General features: G+C 39.9%; 1 protein-coding gene across 5 annotated transcripts in view; it reads left to right on the forward strand.

Annotated features, from left to right (window-relative positions):
* Positions 1 to 480: 480 nt before the first annotated feature.
* Positions 481 to 26,682, forward strand: part of UGT8 (UDP glycosyltransferase 8) — a 104,803-nt gene continuing 78,601 nt past the window's right edge. For 3 of the 5 annotated variants that reach the window (XR_012023257.1, XR_012023256.1, XR_012023258.1), the window contains exon 1: positions 481 to 728. The gene's annotated coding sequence lies outside the window, so the exon portion shown is untranslated. The remainder of the gene's footprint in view (positions 729 to 26,682) is intronic. The other 2 variants (XR_012023259.1, XM_072810223.1) reach the window with 2 other exon arrangements.

A 26,682-nucleotide genomic window follows, 5' to 3' on the forward strand; every position in this document is an offset into this window, starting at 1 on the left:
AGAAGGAAAAAAAAAAAAAAAAAAAAAGGCGGGCACGGGGACCAGAGCAGGGTGGCAGAAAGGGCACAGGGCTCGCCGAGCAGGGGGAGCGGGGGAGCGGGGGAGCGGGGGCGGGGCCACCAGCCAGTCCCAGGGTTCCCAGCTCGAGCGCGCGCGGGCCCCGGGCTCCCCAGCGTCCCAGCCCGCCCGCCGCCCGCCGCCGCGCGGGGCGAGCATCCCGGTGCCAGGACCTGCCGCCCGCCCAGCCCGCGAGCGCGTCGCACGAAGGCGCGTCCGCACCCATGTCCCGGCCGGGGCGGCGGCAGCAGGCGTCCGCAGACCCTGGCGTGTGATGCGAGGCTGAGTGCGAGGCTGAGCGCGCGGCGCCCGCTGGTGCCCCGCCGAGCCGGACGCGGGAGGAGAGGGGCGCGCTCCAGCTCTTCTAGCCGAGCGCGGGGCGGGGCGGGGCGCGGCGCGGCTGGGGGGGGGGGGCGCCCCCCGCGGGGAGCAGCGGAGGAGCAGGCGCGCTGCGGGCCCGAGGGAGGGCACCGTTAAAGCTTTGCCATCAATTGCGAGCCCCGTGAGTCCGTCCCAAGCTAACGCACTAACTCCACAGCGTCCATCACGCCCCCGAGCCACCGAAGGCGGCGACACCCGATCCAGCGCACAAACACGGGTCCCTTCTGTCCCCGGATACGATTACGCGGCGGAGACACATTCAAACTCACGCGCAGCAGCCGAGAGCCGAGGTGAGTCGAGGGACCGCGCGGCTCCCGCGGGAGGACGGGGGCGGGCCGGGGGGGAGGAGATGGGCGTTGTTTGCTCCCGGAGGTGAGCGCTGGGCGCGTGGCTGCGATCCCGGGGCTGGGGGGCTGGGGGGCTGGGGTGGAAAGGGCCCAGGGGGCTGGGCTGAGCGAGGTAGGGAGTGGGGCGTGGGGGTGGGGAGCGGGGAGAGAGGTTGAGGGGCTGTGCCGGGGAGCTTTCCCCGCTGCCCGGGGTCGCTCCGGTGCTGCTCTCTGCTCTTCCATATGGCGCCCGTTGGAGGGTCTTCTTGGGCAGGTGCGCGCCGAACTCGAGACGGGAGGGGATACCCTGGCGCGGGTCCGGCCGAGGACCTGGCACTTGACCCTGGAGGGATGGGCGTCCGGGAGCCCCCGGGCGGGAGCCCGCTGCGGGCCGGCCTGGGGGGCCAGGAAGTTTCGGGCCTCCCGGGACAGTCTCCCCCTGCGCCCGCTCCCCGAAGGGCAGCCGAGCCGAGCGTGTGGGGGTGGGGAGTGTCGGGGCTGCGCGCCCCCGCCCCTGCACGCTCGCCGCTCCCTCGGTCGGGACCTTTGAGCCTCTGCCGCAGCCCGCCTGCCGGTGCGGCCCCTCCCCGGGATGCGCGGGGGCGGCAGGGTCGCGCGCCGCTCCCCACGCGGTGGCGGGAGCCCTGCGGCGTGCCCTGGCCTCAGAGCAGCCTGCGGGGAGCAGGGCGCCGTCCCCGGGCTGCAGGAGCGGGGTGCGGGGGACGGGCGGAGGCGGCGGGGCGCGCGCGCCTGCGTCCCGGTAAACTGCGCGGTTGAGCTCTAGGTGGATGGAGTTGAGCGCGGTGGAGGCGCCCCTCGGCAAGCGCTTCCTTGGGGAAAGAGCCGCCCCCGCACCTGTACCGCCGGTTCCCGTCACCTTCAAGCATCTCGGGGCCCTGGGGAGGGCGAGGTGGGGGGCGGGGCGGGAGGACTTCTCCGAGCCCCAGAGGCTAACTCCTTGGGAGGCTGGAGCGTGTTGAACAGCCGCCCTTAGGGAGAGGACGGGCGGTGGGCGGGGTTCCCAGGTGACCCCAAGTCACCTGTACTCTGAGTCAGTCAGTGTTCCTAAGACAGAGCCTTTTATCTCAGGTGGGTTGCACCCAGAAAAGATCACACAAACAAACAGAAACACGACTTTAAAAACAGTCCCTTTAAGGCTGTCCCCTTGTGTATGGAGTTTTTCAAGATTAATAGCCCGAAGGTGTGGCTGGTTGGCTATTTGCCAAGAGTGCTGGGGTTTCTTTTTCTGTAATTTCGTGTTCGAAAAAAGGTCTCCACTCAGAATTGCCGTGCTTATATATCCTTAGAGGGTAAAAAAAAAAAAAAAAAGATTGCCATTTGAAGAAAGGATAGAAGGTCCTGTTTAATTGGTATTCTAATCCTATTAGGATTAATCACACTTTATTCTCTGGAGGTTTTTAAATTAATTGAAGAGTCAGTGTTATATGATAAGGGAATCCAGAATTTGTTAACTAAGTTAAATCATAAATCAGCATTTTTCCCCCCAATCCCAAAGAGGAAACAGTGGATTTAGTTTTCTAATGTAAAAACTATCTTCTGGTAGTTAGTTTGAGGTTTGGCTTTAGGAACCTAACTATTCAGCAACAATTCTAGATCATTCCAGAGGGAAATACTCTAGTATTGTTTGATTTGCCTGCCACCCACAAGATAAAGGTGACATCCAGTGAGTGTTGTGTGATTTAGTGCCATAGGATTGTTTAAAAACTACAGTGAAGTATAATGCTTGGACATTTGGTGAAAGCTTAATAGTGTTTTTGTAGCTGGGCATAACTGAGTAGAAACAATACTTCTGACTTTTTCTGAGGAATGCAAATGTAGAGATCCGAACTCTTTAAATATATAATTTTCAGAGCTTTATGCTTCTTGTAGTAATACTTGGTGCAAAAAAAAAAAAAAAAACAAAACCCAACAACAACAACAACAACAAAACAACTTGGTGCACTCATTAGGAAATTAAACCAGTGGATTAAATAAAGATATTTACAACAAAATTTATTTCTTATGAAATCTATATTTTCATGTATAAAGAGTTTGACATTTGATTTAAGTTACTTAAAACATTTCATAATACCTTGTCAGCTTTATTACCACTTAAATATTGATGATAAAGGAAGAAAAATAACCACATGCCCAATTTTCAGATTCCTTTTCAAAGTTATATATTTATTTGTCAAATAATATTGAGTTGATGCTGGGACGCCTGGGTGGCTTTGAGCATTGAGTGTCTGTCTGTCTGCCTTTGGCTGGGGGTGTGATCCCAAAGTCCTGGGAGTACCTGGATGGAGTCCTGCATCGGCTCCCTGCATGGAGCCTGCTTCTCCCTCTGCCTCACTTTCTCTCTCCATGTCTCTCATGAATAAATAAATCAAATCTTAAAAAAAAAAATATTGAATTGATGCTACTTAATTTACACTAGATTTTCAGATATATCAAGAGAGTATGAACTTTTGATTGTTTTTATAATATATAATAATGCTCTGTTTATGGATATTGATGCCATCTGGGCCGTTGCTTATTTGCATAAGTGCATCTTCTCCATGGCTGTGTCCTCACATCATCAATTACTGAAACTTAAAAATGCAGCTATGAAAGCAAATAATTTCTAAATCTTACACTCCTATTTGCTCCCCTGGATTTAAGCTAATTTTTTTTGTTGGCTTGTCTTCATGAGCATGAATTCATAAAGAATTGAATGGTGCTAATCGTTGAGGTGTATAGAACTGTTTTTGTTTATAGTAAATGGTCTCAGTTTGCCCTGTCGAAATACTAGATTGGAGACAGAAGTACTATTCTTCCTTTTATGGTTTTTCTGGGTTCTCTTTCTGTTATCAGCTATCACTTTCTACTGCTGTCAGGCTGTGAGCGTGTCCTGCTGCTGTATTATCTGTTGTCTTTTTTTTTTTCTGTGAAATGATGTGGGCTATTGACCGAATATAAACCCTGTGGACTTTGTGACAGGTACTTGCTGTTCTCATGCTTTATTTCTGGGCTGGATTGTAAGCTATATGGCTGAGGTTCCTAGTAGGATGGCCTCTGTACATAAATGGTTTTAATACAATATTGTTTTACAGAATATTTTGTGTATAAGATCTTTAGAAGGGTCTCTTAATTTCAGACGGTCCAGTCTACTGAAAAATCTTTGCTTTTCTGAGAAATCGAAGTAGCCCTTAAAAACAGTACTGTTACAGTAGGCCAGATTGCTTTTGTTTAGGAATATGTATACAGTGATATTTTCTGTACCACTTTCTGCCATTGAAACTAGCTAGCCATATGTAATGTTATTAAGTTTTCTTATTCTGGAAGCCAGGAATAAGAAGTATGACTTGATAATCTTGATAACCATAGTTGAAGCTAAGTCAGTCATTTCAATATTATTTTGCTTACCTACGTATGAAGGAGCTACGTAATCAAATTAGTTTGAATAAATTAGTTTAATTTAACCTTAGAAAATAGTAGTAATCAACATCTTTCTAACCCAAACCATTTTACAAGCATTCATTCTTTTATTCAACAAATATTTATTAAGAGCATATTGTATTGTTGTGCTCTGGGGATATACAGACACAGAAAACCCTGGAAGGGCTCTGGCTTTAAGAGGTTAGATAGATTGAAAACAAATTAGTTTCAATAAGTGCAATATAATGCCGTAAAGTCTATGAGTGCTGTGATAAAGATATGCAGAGTGCCCTGAACAGGCATTTGGAAGTGAGCAGAAGACTAGAGACGCTTTGTAGAGAAGGTGACATAAAAGTCAGTGTTATAGGCACAGGCAAGGTCATGGGGGGCTGTTTGCCATCATAAAGAATATGGACCATTTTCTGCCCAAGTTTGTTCCAAACAAAAGAGTGATATGATGAAAAGTTAACTCTCACAGCCATCAACAAGGATGGATCTGAGGAATATGAGATAGGATTGGTGGTTTGGAAGGTATTGGAGTGATCTTGTTGAGGACCTTATACTGTAGTGTGGTAGCAGTGAGGTGAAGAAAAGGGTTTGATCACATGGATGATAAGGTAGGAGAATCTCTGGTGAGTGATTACATGGTAGGTGACATGAGGATGGGATAGGAACTTTAAAGGAGAGGCAGGTTGGAGGAGCAAGGGTGATAGAGTTCCGTTTTGGAAAAGAATGTGAAGTACTTACAGAAAATCCAACCGAAGAGGCTGGCCCAGTGGATCATTGCACAGAAGTTCCGAGTAGAGAGGTCTTGGCTGGATAAATAAGGTAGATAAACGGATGGTTAAATAGGTAGGTGGACAAATGGACGGTTAGATGGATGGATGGATGCACTGATTTAGCAGTTTTCAGTACATGGGTGGTTGAAAAAAAAAAAAAAAAAGGAAATCGATATGCCTTCCAGGATAGGTACAAAGAGTAAGAGGGAGATAAAAGCCTGGGGAATCTTAAAATGTAAACGTTAGGTGAGAAATAGGGGAGCAGTAAGGAATGAGAAGTACAGAGTGAAAAGCAGGAGGAAAATTGGGGGAGAACAGCTTTTTTAGTAGTTGAAGGAGGAAAGAAGTTCAAGAAGTAAAATTAAGTACTAAAATGAAAGGTATTGGACAGTCCTGGTTCTGCCCCTAACTCTGTGCCTTGAACTTAGACTATAGTTCTCATTTACAAAAAGAGAGTCAAAGTGCCTACACCATGTGGCTACGGTGAAGATCAGATGAGATTAAAGTCTGGCAAGCTCCCTACCTAAGAGGTTATTGATTTGCGTTCATTAAATGCTGGCTGTTTTTTATGAAAAGCGGAACTTGGATTTGGTGATTACTTGGTCTGTAGAGACTATTGCTTTCAGCAGTACGTGCTCTCAGGGTTCAAGGAGGGTGATTAAAGATATATTTAAGAGGAAAACTTGATCAGATTTACAGCCTTTGGGGAGGAAGCCGGTAGAATTAGGGGCAATTGGAAGTTTTGAAGGGAGCAGAGAGAGCATCAGAAAGCCTTCCTTGAGGAGAGGGTGGGAATTGCAAGAGCTGGGGGGGGGGGCGGGGAGTTGTTGGGATCCTCAGGACAAGCCACGCTTCTACCAGCCTGGAGGGTTCTGTAGTATACAGGTTGTTTTTTTAAAAGCATCTGGTAGGGGTAGCCCCGGGCAGCCCAGGTGGCTCAGCGGTTTGGCGCCGCCTTCAGCGCAGGGCGTGATCCTGGAGACCTGAGATCGAATCCCAAGTCGGGCTCCCTGCATGGAGCCTGCTTCTCCCTCTGCCTGTGTCTTTGCCTCTCTCTCTGTGTCTCTCATGGATAAATAAATAAAATCTTAAAAAAAAAAAAAAAGCATCTGGTAGTCAAATCGTAGACATTTTAAATGTCTTGTTAAATTATTTTTGGTATTATAAGTGAGTTCTAGTTTTTTAGATAATCTAATAAGGGATAGATTATTCATTTTAGAAGAGTCTGAACAAAAACAAGAAGACAAATGATATTAATATTTGATGATCAGAAGGTACTTTCATATCTTATATGGTCTTAAAAGTCAACACTATGGGAAGCAATTACTAACTTGTATAATAGGAGAAAGACTGATTTATTATTTGTTTTTTAAAAAATTAGGTGTACCATAGTAATATTTAAAAATGCCTACTTTTTTTTTCCCTTGGATTTTCTCTATTTGGATGAGATAATGCTTTATATTGGAGATAAACATCTAAAATTAGATTTCTGTTTTACTATGTATATACATTTTTCACCCTGTAATTAGTGAGCATTTTGAGAAAATGTTTGCATGTATGAACTGGTTTGGGAACCAATCAACAATCGAACATAATGCATATTATTTACTAATTGATTGTAAGGCATATTGGTGATTAACTTGTTATAAATACTATAGATTTTTCTTTTTTAGTTCAAATTGGTATGTTTCAGTACATGCTTATTACCATTATTCACCACTTGTCATTTGGCACTTGGCGTATACTTAGTTTTTAGAATTTAAAAAAAAATATTTTATTTATTTATTCACAAGACACAGAGAGAGGCAGAGACATAGGCAGAGGAAGAAGCAGGTTCCCCATGGGGAACATGATGTGGGACTCAAACCCAGGACCCTGGGATCACAGGATCACGCTCTGAGCCAAAGGCGGATGCTCAACCACTGAGCCACCCAGGTGCTCCAAGAATAGAAATACTTCTGTAGGTATCCCAGTTCACTAAAAAATTTACATTATAACCAATTCGGTAGATATTTGCTTGATATTGGAATATTATTGATATATAATACGTGTAGAATGATTTTGTATTTTTCAATTCTGTTTTTAAAAAATTAATACTTGATATATTTTCAAGAAATCAAGTCATAATTTTTTAGCTGTTACATTGGCTATAACTGGCTTTAATAAGTAATAACTGTGGTGCTGATTTTCCTCCAAGTGAGACATTTTAGTTTAATAATATGTCCCCATGAAATAAAAAAATATATATATATTTTTAAATATATTTTTTAAAGAAAGTAGAATCTAGTGTATGAATATGCTGTATTTGAATAGTTGTATAAAAATTCAGTTTTTATAAACCGAGTCATATTTATAGAATTTAAAATAAAGGTGATGGATATACAGATATTTGTTAATCTTTATAGGACTTTTCTGTATGTTTCATACATTTTACAGTAAAAAATATGGACAAATGTGGGCACTAAGCATATCAGTGTATCAAGAGATGCACTGCTATTTACAGCAATATCAAAGTAAATCTTTCCATAAGAAGAAACCTTTTTCCATTAATCTGCTTTGCAAATTCAAATTTCTCTAATCTATTTAAGCCGATACACACCACTAGCACACCACCACCAAACTTGGACACACCTCTGTACCACATTTTGTTTTTTGTTTGTTTTTTTAAAGATTTTATTTATTTATTCATGAGAGACAGAGAGAGAGAGAGAGAGAGAGAGAGAGAGGCAGAGACACAGGCAGAGGGAGAAGCAGGCTCCATGCAGGGAGCCGGACGCGCAGGACTCGATCCCGGGTCTCCAGGATCACACCCTGGACTGAAGGCGGCGCTAAACCGCTGAGCCACCCAGGCTGCTCTCTGCACCACATTTTGAATGGAGTTCCATCCACCAGACTTTTTTAAACTTCTGGATTTAAGATAAAGGCTTAATGTGATCCCTCATCATAACATCCCTTGTTCCTAAGAGAAGACATCAACAGAAAGATTTCTGTTGTGGTTTTTGTGTGTTCCTGTTTGTTTTAATTAGCAGTGGAATGAATGAATACTTTGGTATGTTGCCTTCCTGCTTTGAGAGAGTTGCTTTAAGATTGGATAGTATTGGATAGTGCAGGGCCTGCAGGCCCTTCCCAGTAGGTTCTCAGGAAGAAAGGCCCTGTGCTTTACATAGCTTTTGCATTTGTTGGGCTGTACCTGTTGTTCCTTTGTACACACCAGCCAATCAGAAAGAGCAGGGCTTAGAGGGAAACTGGTCAAGCAGGTTTGCCCGTCTATTTAAATGGTAAGGAAAGCAGTGAAATTTGTGGATAAGGTCAAGGGTGGAACTATTTTAAGGAATATTAATGCTAATCACTGACTCTTTCTCCAGGGTTTTGAAAATCCTTTGGGGGCATTTGTGAGAACGTATCATCAAGGAGCTAGAGTGAGAGAAAAGGGAACTGAAAGAAGGAAATAAGAAATAGGGAATTAGAACTAGGTGAACAGAGGGAAAGGAGAAACAATAGTGGAGGGGAAAACAAAAAAAGAGGAAGAAGTCAAGTGTTGTCAGTGTCCGTTCTAGGCTTTGTGTAAGCTTTGGTCTGAGAATGAGTTTAATTAAAACAAGCAAACACCTGTGGTCTTCAATATCCAATCTAGGGAACACTTTACAGGGTCAGAGCTGAGGCTTACTGGGAATATTCATGGGAAAATGTTGTAGTTAACATCTCTTAACACTAACTTTGTGTTTGAAGTACATAGTTCCCTTGAACAGTAGTGAAATGTTCTATTCATACAGCTTATTTGTAATCAAATTTCTTACTCATATACCCTAATAGATTTATCCTCATTCCACCCTGAGGGTTGTCCAGGAGGTAGTCATGTTTTATAAACCATGACCTGGGAATGCAGAGCTCTTAAGTAACTTCTGGAGATCACTAGGATAGTCTGTGAGGATTTGGTGTTGGAACACAGGCTTCTTTCCTAGAGCGGTGCCCTGGAACTATAGCTCACCACCTGCTGAAACCTGGATGCCATGGAAATGACCTTTATTTTTATTTTTATTTTTATTTTTATTTTTATTTTTATTTTTTTTATTTTATTTAGTTATTTGAGAGAGAGAGAGAGAGAGAGAGTACGCACAGGAGCGGGGGAAAGGGAAGAGTGAGAAGGAGACTCCCCATTGAGCAGGGAGCCTAGTAAGGGGGTCCATCCCAGGACCCTGAGACCATGACCTGAGCTGAAGGCAGACGCTTAACCAACTGAGCCACCCAGGTGCACCTGAAATGACCTTTATTTAATTAATTTATTTTTTAATAAATTTATTTTTTATTGGTGTTCAATTTGCCAACTTACAGAATAACACCCAGTGCTCATCCCATCAAGTGCCCCCCTCAGTGCCCGTCACCCATTCACCCCCCCCCTTCCACCACCCCTAGTTCGTTTCCCAGAGTTAGGAGTCTTCATGTTCTGTCTCCCTTTCTGATATTTCCCACACATTTCTTCCTTCCCTTATATTCCCTTTCACTATTATTTATATTCCCCAAATGAATGAGAACATATAATGTTTGTCCTTCTCCGTTTGACTTACTTCACTCAGCATAATACCCTCCAGTTCCATCCACGTTGAAGCAAATGGTGGGTATTTGTCGTTTCTAATGGCTGAGGAATATTCCATTGTATACATAGACCACATCTTCTTTATCCATTCATCCTTTAAATAACTCTTTCCTTAGGCCTCACGAGAGACTCTTTACCCATTACCTGAGATTTTCTTCCCCTTGAGCCCCTGGAATGGTTGGCTATTTGCACTCATACACTGCATTTTTATTTTTAAATAGAGGATTCACAGTTTGCAAGTCTAGCTCTGACTTCTTAGGTACTTCCTCTGTAGAGTTTCAGCTCAGCTTCCAGACTCAGGTCTGACCCCTCATTTGCCTGTCTTTGGGCATAGACTTGGGTGTCATTTTGGGATCTAGCCTCCTTTTTTCCCCTTATATCCAGCTGGTCCCTAACTCCATCACTCACTGTCTTCTTCATGAAGACCTTTCACACATTGATACTTTACACTTAGCTTCTGCTGCCTGATTCAGTCCCTGTCACTTGCTGACCACATCAGTGCCTCCTTCTCACCACACCCTGCTCCTTTGTTCCTCTTCTCTCCATCCCTTACTGGGGCCCATTTGGCTTCCAAGAGTGCCATTCAACTGTGCCATTAATTTTCACGTGGGAAATTAAGGCTTTTGGGGCCTTACTGTCCAGTTGCATTCTGATCACCCTCCAATAGGTCCCCATTCCATTTATTCCTAGAGGTATTTGTTTCAGGATATTCCCCCACCTGATTTGTCCTGCCTTTTTTCTCTCTGGACTTGCAAATTTTCATCTTTCACCATATTGACACTTAAGTTCCATCTCAGACTACTGCTTCCCAGTCCCTTTTGATTTTCTTTGACTTTCTTTTCTACTTATATTGATGATCCTTTAATACTGAATTAGGTTAATTCTCTCTCTGAGAAGATATGAGCCCTTAGAAGGTGGGCCTTTGCCCATAGTTGCCTCATAATGTCTCAGACAAACACATTGATCACAGATAGGATTTTAAAACAAAATTGAGTGGTACCTTTAGTGACTAGGGCAGTAAGGGAGACGCATTCTCCAATTTTCTATATGTATGTTGATGTTTTATCTTTGTTTGTTCTTTCCAAATTTGTATAATTCAACCTTGAAATGTTCCCTTATTTTGCTTTTAAGTGAAATGTGCTATGTAGACTGCTGTATCACTTAGTCACACCAAAGTTAGATGTTATTATCTGTTATCTCTACATTGTGAGTCCTTTGTACTCTTTATTATAATATTTATTGTCATTTAGTAGGTTTGTCTTTTTGAATTTACCTGGGGCTACTAATGGATGGAAGTACATGCACAGCTAACTTTAGGCAAGGCTAATAAAAGGAAATAATGACAGAGATAATTACATGTATTTAGTTTTGTATTCTGTGTTTATATCTGAATATAAGCACACCTGATGTCATGAAACAGTAGTTGGAGAAAGAAATGATTACACATATTAGGAAGATCTGACTTAGGAGACATTTGAATTGCTCCCTTCCTCCCCACCCCCAGATAAGACATTTCATACCAATTAATTTAAAGCACCAGTCCAGGCAGAGTTCTTTTTTTCCCTCTTCTGTGCTTTTTTTTAATTAATTAATTAATTTATTTATTTTATTTTTCCTCTTCTGTGCTTATTTCCTCCTTTGGTAATTGGCAAAATGCTCTGGTTCTAAATGTCTCTTCTTCTGTCTCCTTCTGGGCAGGGCAGTAGGAGTGGGAATAGGAATGAGCACATTTTAAGGAATTTCTTCAACCAAACTGAAAAGAAAATAAACAGGTTTGGTTAAACTATTCATAAGAAGTGATGCCAGAGTCTGCTGTTTGCCTCTTCTTAATTTTTTTTTTTTTTTTTTAAATTATTGAGCCCATTTGGGAGGTAACTATGGTATTTTGGTCAGTTAGAATTTATGTAGCATATGCTTTGGGATATCGTTCTTGTCCAGATTTCACAACTACGCAGAATCTACAGAAACAAGGTCCCCTGGCTGTCCTGCTCCTTCCTTTTGCTGTCCCACTCTCTTTCTTCCTACTCCTGCCTGCCCTTCTGGAGGTAATGTTCCTGCCTTTGGTGGGGAAATCAGAAGAGGGACCCTAGTGATTGGGGAGGGGAGGATGTGGGTAAAGGTGTGTGTGGGGTCATAGGGGTGTGCCCATCACTTACACAGGAGCTGGTATTTTATTCAAATCACCTTGTATAGTAGTAGTCCAGCCTGAATAAGAACCCCAACTGCTTTATGCTTTTTCATCGTTATTTTGACAGTAAAGATACTTTAGCTTGCAATTTTGATACTCCTTAAATGCATTCCTATTCCTCCTCATACTTCTCTGCCCAAAAAGACATGAGATGTTTTGAACTAGACATGTTGATTCCTGGAGGTCTGTATAGTGAGTATCTGTAACATAGGCGAATTAATTCAGACATTCATTCAACAAGCAGCCTATTTTTTTTTTCAAGCAGCCTATTATATGATAGAACTCTTCTGCCTTAGAGCCAGAATACATGGTGATTTTTAAAAACCTAGCATAAAATTTAAAAGTTTTTTGTAAAAAGGTTTAAAGAAGGTCATTATTAAAGCTTTTCAGAAACTGCTTTTGATTTGGGTGTCTCAGAATTTAGGAAAAAGTTAATCTATTGCCTGACATATGGCAGTGACCACTTTGGAGGGTCTTTATATGGTACAGATAAGAGATAGTGAATTAGGACCCAGGAAACCTGAGTGCTAGGTCCCACTCTGTCAGTGAGTAACTACAAACTTATCCAGGTGATGCTAGGCAACTGCCTCCCTCCCCTCCCCTCGAGAACTTGTCCCTTTCTTTACAAATGAGAAGATTTGGACTCAGTTATCTTTAGTCTTTAAATTGGGACTTTGTTTTTTTTAAAGATTTTATTTGTTTATTTGAGAGAGAGAGAGCACAAGCTAGGGGAAGAGGCAGAGAAAGAGGGAGAAGCGGACTTCCTGCCCAGCAGAGTGCCCAACATGGGACTCCATTCCAGGACCCTAGGATCATGACCTGAGCCAAAGGCAGACGCTTAACTGACAGAGCCACCCAGGCACCTCATACTTTGACATGTTTTAAATGAAAATACATATTTTAAAAATATTTGGTATCATTTCATAACAAGTGTATTAAGTACCAGTATTCAAGTAAATTTGTATTGTTTCCAAGACTAATAACAATGGTGATGCTATATGAAAGATTTCTCTGGACTTGCTTCATTATGCTGAATACCACGTGTGATTCTAGATGTTAAGAAGGCACAAAATTACATTTTCACCTGTTAGTGAGGAAACATCAGAGAAATGCATTCTGTCTTTCTACAGAACCTACCCAAATCTTTCTCTTCTGGGGAATGATATAACTTTGTTCTTTTCTCTAATAGCCCATAGTAACCTTCTCTTATGATTATGAGGTGATTATGCAGGTATTTTAGAAGACAGCATTGGTTTGTTTGTTGTTTGTTCATGTGGACTTCCAAGGAATTAAACAGAAATATCCAGAAGTTTGTTTTTGGTTATAGTTGTGCAAATGTTTTTGGTTCTAAAATGTGTTTAAGATATCACTTGGCAATTTATTTTGTGAGTGTTAATAATGTTAATGTAGAAAATGTTAAAAATCCACTTAAACCAGTGATATTAACAAAAAGGATTTTATTAATAAGGAAGAGAAACAACCTATGATATTTTGTGATCCTAATACATTTCTGCAGCCTTAAGACTATCATGTAATGATGTCTTAAAAAGGTGTTTCCTGGGGTGCCTTTTTGGCTCAGTCAATAGAACCACGTGACTCTTGATCTCAGGGTTGTGATTTCGAGCCTCACTTTGGATGTAGATACTTTAAAAAAATTATAGTAAAACAAAACAAAACAAAACAAAAACTGTTTCTCCATATGTGAATTTGTCCTGTTGTGTTGATCTGGGTCTCCTTCCCATTCACTGTGGTATTCCACAAGTTAAAATCCCAATAAAAGACAATTCTAAAAAGTCCTAATGAAACATTTTAAAACATTGCCAAACATTAGTTTTCTTTTAAGAAAGCCTGTACTTATAAGAACTTAAAGTGTCATGCAGTCTCATTTATGAAACTTTTTTCGTTTGTTTAAAGATGAGATCAGAATAAAAACAAAGAATTTCCTTATTGTTTTGCTGAATGTTGATCACATGATGCAGTTGCATGGAGATAACTGTACCAGGCTGGTTTTGAAGAGATGAAGAGAAAAGAAACCCACACTTATTCCTGTATGATTTGTATATCATATATATTTTAAAACTGGGTATGGGATAAAAATCAAAAGTGTCTTAATATTAGCCACTATTTTCTTATTAAAAAAGACAATTGCATTTTTTTAATTGCATTTTTTAAAATTGCAAACTTTTATCTCTGTGATTCTTGAAATGGTGCCTGAACTAGCAGTACCAGCATCACCTGGGAATTTGTTAGAAATGCAAATTTTGGGGACCATCCCATACCTCTAGAATCTGAAACTGTGAGGATGAAGCCAATAGTCTGTCTTAATAGGTTCTCCAGGTGGTTTTGATGCAGGCCTAAGGTGGAGAACCAGTGATCTCTGATTGTAAATATAATCAATTCAGTTTTTCCATGTGATGAAAACATTTTCGGGATAAAGAAAAACTAGGTATCGATTTCAAAATGCTTTTCTGTTAATACTTTGCTACATACACATTCTGCTCCTCAGTTTATTAAAAACAACAACCAAAATAGGTTGGATTAGTTGTTTACTTTGGCATGTTTTGCTATGACTGTGTGTAAGGGCAGCCCAGAGGTTCTCAATATTGTAATTACTTGACAAGCATTAAAAAAGCAAAAAAAAAAAAAAAAAAGGTAAAACCAAAGTCTTATCTCCAGAAATTCTGATTTTATTGATAAGCTAAGAGCTGATAGGTTTTCAGGCTTCTCTAGATCCTTTTTTTTTTTTATGATAGTCACAGAGAGAGAGAGGGAGGGAGGGAGGCAGAGACACAGGCAGAGGGAGAAGCAGGCTCCATGCACCGGGAGCCCGACATGGGATTCGATCCCGGGTCTCCAGGATCGTGCCCTGGGCTAAAGGCAGGCGCCAAACCGCTGCGCCACCCAGGGATCCCGCTTCTCTAGATCCTATAGGCATCCCAGGCGATTATAAAGTATGGTTAGAGTTGAGAGCCACTGGAACATAGCCATATGTTCAAAAACTGGCTCACTTAACCACATTACTGTCCCTTAAAAAATTATATAGATAAATTAGGTCCTTTGATTATTTTAAGCAAATCGTCTTTTGTGTATGTGCATTTAAAAAATAATTTGTTTTCCAGTAGTTACTGTATTGTTGACCACTTGAGCACTGTTAATCAGGTTTTATTATTATTAATTCTACTTCTTGGCTTTACCCTGAATCCTTTTTTTTTTTTTTTTAAATATTTTATTTATTCATGAGAGACACAGAGAAAAGCAGAGACATAGACAGAGGGAGAAGCAGGCTCCCTGTGGGGAGCCTGATGCGAGATTGGATCCTGGGACCCCGAGATCACAACCTCAGCCAAAGGCAGGTGCTCAACCACTGAGCCACCCAGGTGCCCCACCTTGAATTCTTTCTTACCCAAAGTGCAGTCCATCTGCCTGCATCATCCCATATCACCAGAAAGCTTAGAAGTAATCTAAGGCTGCATGCTAGACAAACTGAATCAGAATTCTCATTTTAACAGCATTCCTATGAAATTTGCTTCACATTAAAGATTCTTGATAACATAAAGCTTAAAATTGTGGTGAGTTTCCTTTTTCTCCATTTTTTTCTTAGCATCTATCTTAACTACTTTTATGAATGAAATCAGTCTCATTAAGCCTATTTTTAAACCATTGTTTCAGTAAGTTTTTTAATTGTAAGGGATCACCAAGACCATCTAACATCATAGCCTTACCTAGCAGGTGAACGAAATTAGGCACAGAGAAGTTAAACGACTTGTCCCTAAATTACAAAGGCTACTGATAGGGGAATCCATAGATGCATGCCATATGTATTTTTTTTTTTTTTTGCATTACAGATACTTCATTATAGGATCAATTAAAATATTATTTTCATAGTGTAAACAACTTGAAATTGGAGCTGCCTGAAAAGATAGTATTAGGTTACCGAAGTCTGGCATATATCCAAAAAACAAAATTTTAAATAGACATTGACATTTATTTAGATTATCTACCTAGAGTGACATTGATTAATACTTTACTAATACACTGATATTTCAAATTATGTTATAATTTGTGGCATTAAGTGGTAATGAGAAAGTTGAATATGTAATATTTAACTGAAAATTGAAAGGTACAGTCATGGCCTTATAAATTACTAAAATTGTATTCATGTGTTCTCGAGATATCATAGGTACCTTGTAACAGGACATTAAAAACATATACTTTGGTATTGCTTTATTCTGAGTTCCTTAAGATCTTGATCTGGGTATTATGCTTTCTAAGTACCCAGGAAAACTGAGCTTTAACTCTAGTCTTTATATTTCAGATCTACATGCCCTTCAAATAATTTGGATTTTTCAGTGCACGTAAGGATTGAGTATTAGATCCTTGTCTTTCAATCTGGTGGTTGAATTGCATCAAAATCTCCAGATACATATTAGAAATGCAGATTTTTGGATTTTTTTTCCCCCAGACTTCCTAACAGCCAATGTGATGAAGAAACCCTGGAATCTGCATTTTTAGTAACACCACAGGTGATTGTTTTGGACACGAACGTTTGATAACTATTTTATTAGATAATTAAATCTGTGTTTAATATAGTTATATTTAATCACTATTATCAAGCATTAATTTGATATATATTATATACAAGGTACTGAGTGGCAGTACCTTGGTATCCATATTATCCTATTTTCCTTTCCCCTCTTTTGCTGGTTTTTATTTTATTTTTTTTAAAAGATTTATTTATTTGTTCTCACACAGAGAGAGAGGCAGAGACAGAGGGAGAAGCAGGCTCCATCCACACAGGGAGCCCGATATGGGTGGGACTCCATCCTGGGTCTCCAGGATCACGCCCGGGGCTGAAGGCGGCACTAAACTGCTGAGCCACCTGGGCTACCCTTTTGCTTGTTTTTAATCTTACCTTCCCACCTGATGATTTCTGGAAAAGTGCCCCAGGAGGGCCCGGGCCAACTATCACTGATAAGGGTATAGCATTGGGTTTCTCATGACAGGTTCACCATCTGTACTAGATGTCTGAAAAGATACTGGTAGTGTAGAAAAGTGGTGAAGCGCAGCTAACTTGGAATGCCACGGGAACAATAAAGGACACCAGAAATGTTCTTTATAACCTCTCCTTCACAAGGAGGTTTTTCGTGTGCCCCTTGGCCCTCATTAAAATCCCAGGTGCAGAATTAAAATTTTTATTTTTATTTATTTTTTATCTTAAGATTTTATTTAATTTTTTTATTTTAAAAATATTTTATTTATTCATGAGAGACACAGACACAGGCAGAGGGAGAAGCAGGCTGCATGCCCAGAGCCTGACATGGGTCTCGATTCTGGGCCTCCAGGATCACACCCTGGGCTGAAGGCAGCGCTAAACCACTGAGCCACCCCAGGCTGCCCCAGAATTAAAATTTTTAAATGGGCTTGCTACTGATCTATTTCTTTCATTATTTTGTGTGAATAAAGAAAGATCTGCCTGTATGGTACTTTTAGAAATTTATCTTAGTCTCATTTTCTTTAAGATGACATGTCAGTGAAAGAATGTGGTATTAATAATAGAATATCTTCTATTGTGCCTTTTGATTTTGTTATTAGACACAAAAACTATTTTTAAAAACGTGAAAGTGTGTTAGAAATTTTGAATAAAAGCTTTTGACAAGTAGCCTTGGGTTAATTTGTTATTTTTAATTTGTGAAATGGAATGCAATTTCTCCCTTTGCATTTAGCATATTCCAGTTGTATTTCTGTGGTTATGTGTGCGCTTCCATACAAATACATAAGTATCTGATTTTCCCTAATGAATCAAAGCTATTAATTTGAGGAAGTAGTAGACTTTGAAAATCTGAGTTCTCTATCTTTATTAACTGCCAGCAGCCAACCTGAGTGGTTCTAATGCCTATGTAAGGTTTTTAGCCCTATTGCACTCCTAATTAATTAAAAATGCCTGACTACACAGCCAGATTAATAGCAGTATTAACCAACAATAGATGGCCTTAATTTTCTAAATTATTTCTCCCCAGCCTCCCACCCTCAGTCAGGGTGTTCCCATTTCACTGTGTGATTTTAGGGAGCTGCTTCCTTTTAGTAGTTTACTTGCAAGAAGGAAGTCCTAATGAAATTCAGCACAAGATACTGCCTGCATATGGAAGTAAATGCTTAAGCCTGGGGCTGTTGGACAGCTAGGTCTCTAGCAATAAAGCAGTTTCCCCATAGTTTGTCCACAGTTAAAATGTTTTTTCAGCTTCGTTTTCTTCTTCACATGGTGGGATATGAAAGTGGGTTATACGGTTGAGGACCTGAACTTTGGCAGTATACAAGATGCTAGATCTTGCTAAAGTTCTTATCTTCCTCAATCTTATTCTTCTTGTCTGTGAGATGAGAACAACTCTTCTCCCTTGGTGTGGTCTCAGTGTAGAATGAGATCATGCTCATAAAACCTATGAGGTAGGGAAGGTACATAGTACAAAGTACAGCTCTTTTTAAGATCTGCTGTTAATAGTGTTATGTTAGGATGGAAGACCCAAGGGGCACCTGGGTGGCTCAGTCTGTTAAGTGTCTCCCTTCAACTCAGGTCATGATCCCAGGGGCCTGGCATCGAGGGCCAGGTCGCGTTCCCAGCTCAGCAGGGAGTCCGCTTCTCCTTCTCCCCCTACTCATGCTCTTGCTCTCTCTCTCTCTCTCTCTCTCTCAAATAAATAAATAAAATCTTAAAAAAAAAAAAAAATGGATGGAAGACCCGAGCTAGAGGGCGACCAGCTTGTTCTGGTTTGCCCAGATAATGACACTGGCAGTTCCACATCCTGAAAATCCCCTCAGTTCTGGGCAAAGCAGGATGGCTGGTCACCCCAGTGCTGGAAACAGAGGCTCAAAAAACAATGACTTTAGAAAAAAGTAGTTTAGTGGCTTCCCAGAGAATGGTCATAATGGGCATGAGCAAGGCAGGGCTGATAGTCTCCTTCCACAGCGTCACTCACGTAATCTTTGTTGTTGGACCTTTCCTGCTGTATACTTCAGCCTGCATGGTCCAGGATGTTAATCATTACCATGTTTTTCTCCCAGCTACCAGGAAAGTGAAAAGTGAAACCTCTAAAGGAATAAATTAGAGATTGCACGTATCACTTCCGCTTTTAGCCCATGTACTTTCACCAGAACTTACTTTTTATCACTAAAACTAGCTCCTAGACAGGCTATGAAATGACTTTGGTCTTTCTGGCAATGAGCCGAGCTAAAGCAAAGAGGAGGAAAATTATGCTCCAGCTGTCTCTCATATGCCTATTATGACATCCAATAAATTCCAGCTTCTCGTCACATTCTTTTGTTATTTAATATCACAGTCATGGGGATTCCCGGGTGGCTCAGTGGTTTAGCACCTGCCTTCCGCCCAGGGCGTGATCTTGGAGTCTTGGGATCGAGTCCAACATCAGGCTCCGGGCATGGAGCCTGCTTCTCCCTCTGCCTCTCTCTCTCTCTCTCTCATGAATAAATAAATAAATATCATGGTCGTTTTCTTGGTCATTTACACATTGAATGTGTAAGAAGTTAATAAATAAGATGAAAAAAGATCCCTAGATTTAAGGAAAAGCTGAGACGGAATATGTATTTTGCTGCTTTCTTCCTCCAACTGCAATACACATTACCCTAGAAATTTTCTCTGTAATTCAGATTACAATGCCTCAGGCAAAAGCTTTTGATTATGATTTTGTTGAGAAGTAAGGCAATTGATAAAATTGCATTTCATTCATTTAAGATTAAAGGAAAAGATGGGACTGTAGGTGACAGTGCCTGTGGTCCAACTGCATATCCTGGTTCAAAATCGTAATTGCAGTCAGTTCATTCAGTAAATATTTATTGAGTACTTACTACATGGTTAGCAATGAGAATAAAATAGTTACCTGCTTTTACTAAAATCTCTATCCTTTTGGAGCTTAAATTGTGCTAGTGGGTACAGAAATTAGATTTTATTTTCTCTTTTAAATTAAAGTTAGCAATGAGAATAAAATAGTTACCTGCTTTTACTAAAATCTCTATCCTTTTGGAGCTTAAATTGTGCTAGTGGGTACAGAAATTAGATTTTATTTTCTCTTTTAAATTAAAGTAAAATACACATTCAGTGTTATATTAGTTTTAGGTGGCAAATAGTGATTGGACAATTCTGTACCTTCCTCAGTGCTCACCACAGTAACTGTAGTCACTATTTGTCACCATCTGATGTTATTACAATATTACTGACTATATTTCCTATGTTCTACATTTCAATTCCATGACTTAATTATTTTAGAACTGGAAGTTTGTACTTCTTAAACCCTTTTACCTATTTCACACACACCCCTCCCAATTTTCCTTTGGCCACCACCAGTCCTCTATATTTAAATCTGTTTTGGGTTTGTTCATTTGTTTTGTTTTTTAGATTCCTCATATAAGTGAAATTTATACCATACTTGTCTTTCTCTGACTTGTTTCACTTAGCATAATACCCTTTCAGTCCATCCGTGTTGTTGCCAATGGCAAGTTCTCATTTCTTTTTTGTGGCTGAGTAATATATTGTGCATATACACTACATCTTCTTTATTCATCTATCAGTGGGTACTTTGGTGACTTCCTTATCTTGGCTTTTGTAAATAATGCTACAGTAAACATATAAATTTTCAAATTTATGTTTTCATTTTCTTTGGATAAATACCTAGTAGTGGAATTATTGGATCATATGATATTTCTATTTTTAATGTTTTGAGGAACCTCCATAATTTTTTCCATAGTAGCTGCACTAATTTACATTTCCATCAACGATGCATAAGGTTCCCTTTTCTCTACATCCTCACCTACACTTGTTATCTCTTGTCTTTTTGATACTAGCCATTCTGACTGGTGTGAGGCGATATTCCACTGTGGTTTTAATTTTCATTTCCTTGATGATTAGTGATGTTGAGCATCTTTTTGTGAGTTTGTTGATCATTCTCATGTCTTCTGTGGAAAAATATCTCTTTCAGGTCCTCTGCCTAATTTTTTATCAGATTTTTTTGTTTGTTTTTGTGTTGAGTTGTGTAGGTTCTTTATATATTTTGGATATTAGCCCCTTATCACATATATCATTTGCAAATGTCTTCTCCCAGTCACTAGGTTGCCTCTTTGTTTTGTTGATGGTTTCCTTTGCTGTGTAAAAGCTTTTCATTTTTGTGTAGTTCCAGTATATTTTTTGTTTTTGTTTCCCTTGCCTGAGGAGACCTATGTAGAAAAATGTTAAGGATGATTTCCAAAGGATTACTATTCATATTTTCTTCTCAGAGTTTTTTATAGCCTCAGGTCTCAAATTTATGTCTTTAATTCATTTTATTTTCAGTTTTATTTTTGTGTAAGAAAGTAGTCCAGTTTCATTCTTTTGCATGTATCTGCTGTTTTTCCAGCAGCATTTATCAAAAAAACTCTTTTCCCCTTTTTGTGTGCTTGTGTCCTTTGTCGCAGCTTAATTGACCATGTAGGTGTGGGTTTTTTCCAGTCTCTCTGTCCTGTTCTATTGATCTATATGTATGTTTTTGTGCCAGTACCTTACTGTTTTGATTATTATAGCTTTGTAGTATATCTTGAAATCAGGATTGTAATACCTTCAGCTTTGTTCTTCTTTCTCAAGATTGCTCTGGCTATTCAGGTGTTTTGGGGCTCTGATGTAGTTTTGGAATATAGGCAGTATAGGCGGGGTTTGGTACGGTGAGGTCTGGAGCCAACGACCAGGAAAGAATTCTTAAGATGTCTTTGGTGCAAAATGGTGGTTTTACTAAAGCCTGGGGACAGGACCTGTGAGCAGGAAGAGCTGCTGCCCTGGGCTTGTGAGGGGTGGCTGATTATATATATCTGGGAGTTCGAGGTAAGGAAAGGATTTTCTTATGCTGAGGAGGATCTGCAAGATATTGGAGGCCATTGTCAAGTTAATGCTGTTTTTCCTCTGGCAAAGCATTAACATTAAGACTGTTGGGAACTTCCTGGAGGAACATTATGCTCCGCCTATTTCAAGTATCTTGTCTATGGGCTGCAGGTTATTTTTTTTTTTTTTTTTTTTTTGGGCTGCAGGTTATAAGGACATTTAATTGTATCTACATTTCCTTCCGGAAGCTAGGTTATTGATTTAAAAAAAAAAAAAAAAAAAAAAGGGCAGCCATGAGAGCCTGAGGAATGTCACACGTATCCTACCTGGGCTGGGGGTGTGGGGTATCAGTTTATGCTTTGTCCTCAGATAGACTTCTGCTCTCTCATCAGTTCCATACACATTTTAGGATTATTTGTTCTAGTTCTGTGAAAAATGCTGTTGGTATTTATTTAAAAGCACTGGTAATGATTCATAATTAGTCTTTACTTTGATAGATTTGATTTGATTTTTTTTATTTTTAATTTTACTGGATGGTATTTTCCTAGGCTTACTTATAAAAGGTGCTTTGAAGAGAGATGAAATTATTCTAACAATATTTCATGTAGTACCAAGGTTGACCTCTGGTGGTAGTTATGATTGATATATTTTTTCATCTTATTGCAGTCTTCATAATACGAAATACTGGGGAAACTTAAAAGTACTGAGAAATTTAGCTATTCAGCTTGCCAGACTACATAATCTGCTTTGGGGACTAAATCATCCAGTTCATTTTTCTAAATAGCTCAATTCACATAATAGACATGATTTTAAATTTCCCTTTAGCCTTTTTTTGTAAAGATTTCATTTATTTATTTATTTAATGAGAGAGACAGAGACATAGGCAGAGGGAGGAGTAGGCTCCTGGAGCCTGATGTGGGACTCAATCCCAGGACTCTGGGACCATGCCCTGAGCTGGAGGGAGACGCTCAACTACTGAGCCACCCAGGTGTCCCAAATTTCCCTTTAGCTTTTATTTTGTTTTTCCTTTAATGCAAAAACACTTTGATTAATTCTTGTTTAAAATGATTGGTTTTCTTTCAAGTTTTTATTCAAATACCAGTTAGTTAACGTACAGTGTAATATTAGTTTCAGGTGTACAACATAGTGTGATTCCATACTTCCATACAGCACCTGGTGCTCATCACCTTTCTTCATTCCCATCACCTGTTTCACCCCTCTACCACTCCTCCCCTATGGTAATCCTCAGTTTGTTCTCTAGAGTTAAGAGCCTGTTTCTTGGTTTGCCTCTCTTTCTTTTCCCCCTCTTTTTCCTGAATTGTTGAGCTGCTGGGCTGGCAGGCTACAAAAGCTTAAATTCTTTCCTATAGTTTATGTGCTTGCCATTTTTCTTTTCCTGTATAGTTCATCCTCATGTATACTTTTCAGTTCAGCATTATTCATGATTTAGCCTCAAATAACAAAAACCACAGAAATGATCTTTCATATGGTAGCCACTGATGATTCTCTTTTTTTTTTCTTTTTTTTTACTAAATAGGTGAAAATAGCATTTTAAAGTAGGGTTGATAGAGGTCTCCTAAGGTAGCTGTTAGACTGATACTATGACTCCTGCTTGAGAAAATGGGAAAAATGAGGGATTCATGAAATTTATTTTTTTTATCTTAAAAATAAAATCCCAGTAGTATAGGGGCAGTTGGGTGGCGCAGTAGGTTAAGCTTCCTACTCTTGGTTTTGGCTCAGGTGGTGATCTCCGTGTCATCTACGCGCTGAGCATGGAGTCTACTGAAGACTCCCTCTCCTTCTGCCCCTTCCCCTGGCTCTCTCTTTTTTTCTCTCTAAACTAAATAAATAAATCTTTAAAAAAATCTTAGTAGTATATTGGGGTGTTCTGTTGTTGAATTTCAGTGGAAGTGAACCATTGAGGTTTAGGAGCAAGAATGATAGAGCTAATTAAATTTTTTTTTTTTCCTGGTGTTCTAAGGACTTGGCCTTAGATGGATCACTTTTACAAATGAGTGTTTTGGATACACAGCTTTCAAGTAAAGTGCTACTCTCATATCCTTGCTGAATTAATTTGCACTTAAATGTTAATGGCTTCCCTATGGTGAGAGGTGTGCACTCTTATTAAAACTGGCATTGTTTCTTGTCGTGAATGCAAACATAGAAATGATTTTTAATATAAAGAAGAAAGGATGGGCTGATATGTAAAATGAAATTTGTTTAGAGTCTTTGGATTCTGTATTTTCTTCAATACTGTGACAGTGGAATACAGTCAAGTAGCAGTAGCATCTCAGAACTAAGAAAGAATTGGAGGAGAAAAGGGATTATTAGTGTATAGTGTCAGAAAGAAGTCCAATTAGATAAATGTTCAGAGGAAAGGGCATTTGTGTGAATATTATGAGGTATTTAGTGCCCTTAAAATGAGTGTTTGGGCAGAGTGGTGGTGGAGGCAATGCCAGGCTTTAATTATCTGGGGAGTAAGTAGGGTTCACTTACTGATATTTAATATATTTATATATCTTTAATTAATTAAATATATTTTAGTATAGACACTAATACTTCAAGAGATTTGATCGAGGAGAGTGGGAGTAAAGCTCCAGGGGCATGGAAATGGAATGAATGTGTTATAAATATTACATATTTTTGATAGAAAACTTCAAAAACCTGGAAATATAAAAGTGAGAAACAAAATCCCTCAATTTGAAAATCCAAATTGACTACTAGTAACAATTTATTTACTTTGTGAGTGAATATAATCATTTTGTGTATACATGTATGTGATATACATATAATTTTCTATAATACTCCATTGTAAAATGTACTATGATGTGATTAATCCTCAATTGCTGGATTCCTATTGGTTTCTGGCTATTTGCTGTTAAAAGTAAATACAGAAACATCTATGTATGCATGCGGGTATTTCTTTTCTTTAAATTTTATTTATTCATGAGAAGCACAGGAAGAGAGAGAAAGAGGCAGAGACACAGGCAGAGGGAGAAGCAGGCTCCATGCAGGGAGCCTGACATGGGACTCGATCCCAGGTCTCCAGGATCACGCCCTGGGCTGAAGGCGGCGCTAAACTGCTGAGCCACCCGGGCAGCCTGCATGCTGGTATTTCTGATGTAGAGTCATTACATAAATGTAAAATGATGTGCCAGTTGTTTTCCAAAACAGTTGCACCAGTTTACATTTTCATCACCGGCCTAAAACTGTGTTATCATTCAAAATGATGTTCCTGCAAATTTTATAAAGGAAAAATCTAGTTTGCTTTGTTCAGTTATTTGGCAGATTTTAGCTCCTTGCCTCTAACTGGGAGGTTAGGTTCAAACTGTGTATGAATGTGGTGTGGTGTGTTCGGTGGCCAGCGCTTTCTCTAAGGTGCATAGAGAAGGAGCGCAAAGCCACCTCCCGGATGCCAGCTTTAGGAGGGTGTTACCTTGAGTTATCTGTTCTAATCACTCTTTAGGCAGCTTATCTCTCTATCTAGAGAACTGATGTGCATTTTTACTTTGGGGAGTAAATGCAACTGCCTCTGCTTTACCTCCACGGAAGTGAAGGGAAGATGTAATAGATGGGGAAAACTGCTCCAACTCCTCTTTCCAGAGCTCTCCCTTGTGATTTCTTGCTCCACCCACTATAGCTCCCAGGCTTGTCCACTTAAGCTCTCCGCCATTCTGGAAGCTGTTTTCACCTCTGCTACAGGATTCTCTTGTGTGTTCTGGGCATGACTTCCTCCGTTCACTTTTATTCCTCAGTAAGCTATTCTTAGCATTTGTTTTCTAGAAATTTGTCAAAAATCTATTACACTGATGACTGTAGCCCTGCCCACACCTCATTTCCTTATACCAATTCTCAGAGATATTAGATATGCCCTTTTATGTACTTTCCTATCATTTCTAAAGAAGCTTTAGGAAGAAAGGAGTGAAAACATTTGTGCTCAGTCAGTCATCTTGGACTGGAAACCTCTGCTCCAGATGTTTCAAACATTCCAAAAATATTCTATGATTATGTAGTCAAATCTAATAAGAATCTGCAATAAGAATTTCTTTTCTTTCTGCTCACCTTGTTTCCTTCTCTTTCCAGAGATCATTTAAAGCTCAACACTTTTATTGGCTGTATTAAAAAAATTAATGCTATTCTATCTGATTTACTTTGGGGAAAGTCTGAGATAAAAAATTCAGTGATTCTGTTTCTCAAGTATAAAGCCAATTTTTTAACACTCCATTTCGATAGGAAGTTATTCCTTCCTAATCTACTTGTTTTGCTTTCTTCATCTCATGTGATGTTCGTATTTATTCAAGGAATTCTTATTTATATGAATTCTTATACGAATAAATTCGTATTTATTCAAGGCTTTCTACCTACCTTCTTGTAATTCTACCTATTTGAAGTAGAATTCTTAGGCTAAATTCATAGTGTTTTAATTATTTTTAAAAATATGTTTTAACATTTACCCTTGCTGTCCTGAGGCTTTACTGTTAATTTTTTTAAAAGCGTATTCTCTCTTGTATCTTCTAACAAGTGAACATGGGTATAATTTGGTCAAATTCCAAACAAAACAAAATGAACTATCTAGTGGGATTTTGTGAGGAATTTGTTCAGTCTACTTATGGGGAGGATTGACTTTTTTCAAATACCATCTTTCATCAAAATAATAAAGTATTTTTATACAACTAGTATTATTTCTATGTGTATGTCTTTAGGGAAAGGCTTGTTGAACTTAGTATAGCAAACAAATATCCTTTTTAGTTAATTTCAAAAGTACTTTATGTACTTTATTGTTTATGTTTTTTTTTAAAGATTTATTTATTTATGATAGACGTAGAGACACAGGCAGAGGGAGAAGCAGGCTCCATGCCGGGAGCCCGATGCGGGACTTGATCCCGATCTGGGGACTCCAGGATCGCCCCCTGGGCCAAAGGCAGGCGCCAAACCGCCTAGCCACCCAGTGATCCCCTATGTACTTTATTGTTATTGTAAATGAGTTACTTTCATCACATATTATTTAAAAACAATTCTTATGGGACCCCTGGGTGGTTCAGCGGTTTAGCACCTGCCTTCAGCCTAGGACATGATCCTGGAGTCCC

Source organism: Canis lupus, chromosome 33 (genome assembly GCF_048164855.1).
Source record: "Canis lupus baileyi chromosome 33, mCanLup2.hap1, whole genome shotgun sequence".
NCBI lineage: Eukaryota > Metazoa > Chordata > Mammalia > Carnivora > Canidae > Canis > Canis lupus.